Source organism: Adiantum capillus-veneris, chromosome 27 (genome assembly GCF_014529385.1).
Source record: "Adiantum capillus-veneris isolate H3 chromosome 27, ASM1452938v2, whole genome shotgun sequence".
Lineage (NCBI taxonomy): Eukaryota > Viridiplantae > Streptophyta > Polypodiopsida > Polypodiales > Pteridaceae > Adiantum > Adiantum capillus-veneris.
The window spans coordinates 126,660,559-126,666,558 of NC_140957.1; positions in this window are offsets into that span (position 1 = coordinate 126,660,559).

The window sequence follows — 6,000 nt, forward strand, 5'->3', positions numbered from 1 at the left end:
CCGACAAGTGGAAGCAACAAAAGGATGCAGCCAGAGCGCGAGTAGAGGCAGGGAGCTCGCACCACTTGGGGAGCGGTGGATGGGCATCATTTGAGGCCGATTTTGTAAGTGTTTTTGCATTGCTCTTTATGTTCGATAGTTTAGGGTTTATGAGTTTTTTAATTCTAACATAATGAAATCTTTGTATGTTTTGACAGTGGTCGATGACAGGACGTGATCCCACACCGTACGAGCGCGAGTACGCAGGCAGGAAGGGCTTAAACGCCCTGATGGACATTCTCAGTTCTCGTGGCGGTATGGTTAGTATTAGGGTTTACTCTTTTCTATTTTTTGTATTGTTTTATAAATGTCGTTATATGTTTATACTTACTGAAAGCTGTCTTATTGTCTTTTTTTGCAGAATCCGACAGATACGCCGCTTGGACGCGATGAGATGTCTGACTAGACGACGTCAGTTTAGCCGTAGCTAGATAGCATTAGTTTAGGGTTTCTCATAGCTTATGTATCATGAGACGGATTTTATACGTCTTTTTGAACCATATATATTATTACATTTGTCACCGCAGTTCATTTTGCCAATCAATTATTTATGCCTATGATGTTGTACAATTGTCATTATTACATTTGCCAATCAATTCATTTTGCCTATGATGTGTACAATTGTCAATTTTACGCTTGTCAATTTTGCAAACAATGCGTCTTGTGGGTGACTATTTTGGGTCTATTATCTACCCTTGCACTTTTTTTAAAAAGTGAATCAAGTACAATATGGTTGATGGGTGGCAGGGCATTCAATGCCCTGTCACCAAAAAAAAATTCTCTCGGGCGTCGCTATAACTGTTGCTATTTATGGCTCTGTAGCGTTGCTATGAGCGTCGCTATAGACTTCTGTTTAAACGTCGCTATAACCGTCTCTATATGCGTCGCTATATGCGTCGCTATGAGCGTCTCTATATAGCGACGCATATAGCGACGCTCTCGTAGAGACTCTATTAGCGATGGTTTTAGCGACGCCGGGGGTTATAAAAACCCAGTGTATTTCCGTCGCTAACAGCGTCACAAGAGCACACAACCTCTTGTAGTGGTGATTGTGTATTTTGTGTGAGAGAGTGAGTGAAATCTTCTTCTACTCTCTACACACACTACAGAAGCTACATTTTGAAGGCGACTACACCATCACGTTAGCAACGACGAGAGCTACGCTTCAATGTCAAGCTTGCACGATTTTGGTCTCTTCGCAAAGAGCTCTCCCTCAAGCTTCGAAGTGAGTTTTCTCTCTAACCGTGTATCTGTTTTTGTTTGCTTTATGTCATTGCATTCACGATGAGTTAAACTACACTTTAGTCCTAAGTAAGTTGAGAATCGATGACCTATAATTTCCAGCCTGTCTTCATACACGTTTTCCACACTAGGTGTTTTGTAATGAAAATGGCCTATGAACTTTGAGAATAGCATAATTAAGAGAATCAAAGTGAGAATTTTTGTGAGATCACTTTGAGAACATATAGGGTGAATTTAATTGATGGTAGCAACATGAACATAGTACTTAATTAACTTGGCATGAACAACACTTTTGCAAGAGAGAGAGTATTAGAGTACATGACAATAGTTGAGGACCGGATTTACTTGCAGCCACTCCCAAAAGGCATTTGTATTATAGATTCTCTCATCAAGAGAGACTTGGTACAATACAATCTTTGTGTTCCTTGTGACCTTGGTGATGCTATGAAGATGGAAAGCTTCATGCATCACGAGCATAACATAAACTTTGAAAAAAGCATTAACTATCCCAAGCCTCAGTCCCAAGGCCTCAAACACCTTCAAAGGTGGAGAGAGCTAGCGGGGAATGAGGGTAGGGAAGAGGAAGAAGAATCATTCATAGGAGAAAAAAATAGTTCCTCACTTATCATCACTCTTCTTGCTTAGCATCGTCTAATAACATAGTAATGAAGATGAAGAAGATGGCAAGATTAAGCATGAAGCATGGCTCTTGGTTGGATTTTCATTCCATACCCAAGATTATTGGTATAGGCTCTCAATTTCTCAACAAGCTTAGAGAAGGAGATGGAGCTCTTGCACTTTGTACTCCACACCATGAGAGAATGTGTGTGTGTGTGGGAGAGTATACCCCCTCTCAAGCTTGGTCCACCTCTCTCTCTCTCTCTCTCTGTGTGTGTGTGTGTGTGTGTGTGTGTGTGTGTGTGTGTGTGTGTGTGTGTGTGTGTGTGTGGGATGCATGCCTAACCTCACCATCCTATCTTATTGCAGTATTAGTGAGAACCACGATTAAATTGTCAATCCATGGGATGAAGCTGACTCGGCTAGTGCATAGAGGCTACAAGAGGTTGTCAATCTCTCGGAAAACAACTAACAACTCGCATCCTACACTCAAGTGATTGAAATCACCAAAAGCCAATCGCTCATCGCCAAACAAATCACATCCTTTACAGCATCAAATGACATCCAAACGTAACGAAACTTCTAGGATATGTTTATAAGACCTAAGCACACATGGTCCAAACCCCACTTTAGGTCAAGTTCCAAAATCGCGATTATTAACAACAGTGGATTTTTGACCTAATCGTTTTCGACCCAGAATGCGTCTAAATGCTTAGCAAATGATGCCCCAATACCCCACCTATGCTTAGTTTTTGATTTGAAAGTGTAAATTCCTAGTTATGATGAAATTAGGCCGCAGGTCGGTGATGCCAAACACTATGAAATACTGTGAACTACTTACGTCAATGCGTAGAGCTCTTACCTGCGGTTGCAATGCAACAAATGCGACTGCAATGTGACAACCGGGGAGGGAGTAGGAAGCACGAGAAGGAGAGGAGTGAGCGCCGTTAGCTCACGTTGTGTATTTCATTATCCAAAACTTAAAAATAACTTACAAAAGTTGGCTTTTATACCTTAGCCAAGGTTTTTGGTGGTCAAAACTAATAATCTGGGAGTTCTACCAAAGATGGGTAATGACAGGTTGATACAATCTGGAAGCTTGTAGCCCCGGCTCATTAATTACAGAGTTTATCTGAGAAATTAGGAGCTACAATATTCCCAATTTATCAAATTAATAAGTGTTTTACAATGAGAACTCCGAAAAATGATATCCGTGTTAGCTTGCTGCTAACATTCTCCCCTCCTTGCCTGTGTCGTCCCTTGACACAGCTTTATGGGCTGAAGTAGCTCAAAGAGTGGAGCATTGGCAGGACAGGATCCAAACTTTCCTGCATAACAACCAAAGCATGTCGTAAGTAGCATTCAAACACATCTAAAGTGATGCAAAACATCATTATTTGCTCAGTGAAGAGATGTGGGTACTATTTTCTCTACCTTTCAGCTTGTTCTTTCTCCATCAACAGAACCATCTATCCAGGAAGCTCAAAGGCGAATATCTCCCTTTGTGCAGGAAACGCCATTTCTCACCTCCTCCTCTCTCGACCATCTTATAGCGCGAGAGAGAGAGAGAGAGAGAGAGAGAGAGAGAGAGAGAGAGAGAGAGAGAGAGAGAGAGAGAGAGAGAGAGAGAGAGAGAGAGAGAGAGAGAGAGAGAGAGAGAGAGAGAGAGAGAGGCTCTCATTGTAGACGACTGATGGGTGTCTCCCTGGTTGAAGACCATGGATCTCTCAAGCTACAAAAGTGTCTCATGGCCAGCATTCTCAAATGCATGAAACGTAAAGCATGGCTCAATCCCAATATATGAGGTCAACAAGATTTCCATGGCCAAGTCACTTTCATGTGGCAGAACAATCAGGAAGCTCGTCAAAGATGGTGTTGTGATTTGGAAGCTCGTTAGAGAGCCCAAGGAGAAGCTATTGTTAGAGGAAGTGTGCAAGAAGGAAAACCTATTGGTGCATTATTGACTTAGTATTGAAGCTGCTCTTATTGCAGGTGTGTATGTGGCAAGACCATAACAAAATACAAGAAGGAAGCTAGATTTTTCAAGAAATTTTTTTTAGAGGGCTTCTACATTCATACTCTCATGTTTCTTTCTGTCGTCAATGCAAATCGCATTTGAGTCTTTCACTACATATATGAGAGAGAGAGAGAGAGAGAGAGAGAGAGAGAGAGAGAGAGAGAGAGAGAGAGAGAGAGAGAGAGGACACGTTAGAGTTTAGCTTTTTTGAGTGGCGAAAAGGAGCCTACACTACTTAAGTCTAGCAATGACTTGATGTTGCTCTTGTATTAAACCTTTATTAGTCTTTAAATTTTCCCTCTAGTGTCAGTTAGCTTTAGAGTAGCTTCAATTTGGGGAAAAAATTATTCCTTCAATTAATTGAAGCATGTCCCTTGATCATGAGGGTATGCTATTACAGTAGACCACCATAAGAGCATGGTCACATGATGCATGGTTTTCAGTTACTTTTCAAATAACTATGCATCAATTATGATCCCGGGCTTTGTAGCTGTGAGCATAGTAGAACTAGGGGCTTTGGCAACTATGCCAAACTCATCATACTTTAACTAGTAGGCTATAGCCACATCCTTACTTTGATGAGGATGGATGCAAACAAATTTTAGTACATATGGACCTATCAAAGATAAGAAGGTAATGGCAACTAGACATTGTCACCTATATTGTGCACATAGTTGACCTCTATCTGGTGGTGGCTGATGCAAAAATATGCGATGCTAGTCACAGTGCATGGCCATTCTTTCTTGCTTTATCATGAGCTTCATCAATTTTACAATGTGGATATATTCAAGCTGCTTTGGTAGATGTTGCTTGATTTTGCATTAGCTCGGAAAGACTTGCTCGGACTTTGGGATTCCCCTCGCTCAAGGTCTCTCTCCTTCGTAATGCGTTCTAGTTGCGCCCTCAGGCTTTCTAACTCCTTTTGCCCAAATGCTTGCTTTTGTTGGGCCTCTTGTACCTGCCTTTCCTTTTCACTTAGCACCACGTGCTGACACTGGAATTGTCGTTCTAATTCCCTTAGATTTTTCTTGTAATTAAAACCAGCCATTGCTTGGTAGGCTTCATGGTATCCGAATGCTTTTGTAGGAGGTATAAACTCCTTTTGAGAGGTTGAAGGGGGAGGAGTTGGCTATTTTTTGTTCGATGGGAAAGGGGGAGGAGGAGGAGATTTTGGCGAGGGAGGCGGCGATTTGGGCGAGGGAGGAGGTGGGCTTGATTCTTGTCGTACATGCCTCTTTTTTGAAGTCTTTTCCCCTTGTTGCGAAGCAGATGCTTCCGCTTTTCTTTTCTTTAAAATTATGATGATTCTTTGGCGGGTGAGATCCGCCGCCCGTCGCGCTTCCAGATTCCTTTCTCTTTGGATCTCCTTTAATTGCTCTGCCTGGTTTGCTTCATCAACAGCGTCTTTCTCTTTCGTTCCTTCAGTGGACTGCGAAGAGATGTCCACTTCCACAGCCTTTTCCTCTGCTTCTAACCTCTGCTTCTCCGCGCGTATGTGAGTTGCATTATCTATTGTTTCTTGCCTCTCCCTTTCGAATCTTCTTTTTTGTGCCTGTTGTGTTGCAGCCGCTCTAGCCTGTCTATCAGCCCTTAACTTTGTTCTTCTTTCCTTGACTCTTTTTTGAGCTTCCACATATGCTTTTTGCAGGTCCGATTGGGGTAATGCACTTCTCTCCCCTCTTTTCCTCTCGAGCGGCTTTGTGGAGTCTTCCTCCTCGCTTTCTTCAAACTCTGATGGCCCTTTGTCTTTCGACTCTTGAGATTTTCCTTCATCATCTGTCTCTGGATTTTCTTCATCACTCGAGCTTTTGTTGGTGGCCTTTGCTGAGCGCGATGATGTCGCGCCAGGGGTCGTCCTTATAGAATGAGCAACTAGCTTAGCTTTTTGGATCAGGGCCGTTTGAGAACTGGTAGCTGGCAAATCTTCGATCATTCCCAAATCCTGGTATGCTATTCTGGTTAGCATCGGCCTTGCATTCATGTAGCTTTTGTTTTTTGCCGAGCTTTTTAGATTTGCTTCAATCAGGTTTTCCAAAATGTAAGAACCATAGTCGCAGCGAATGGTTCTATTTTTGGCCGTCGCT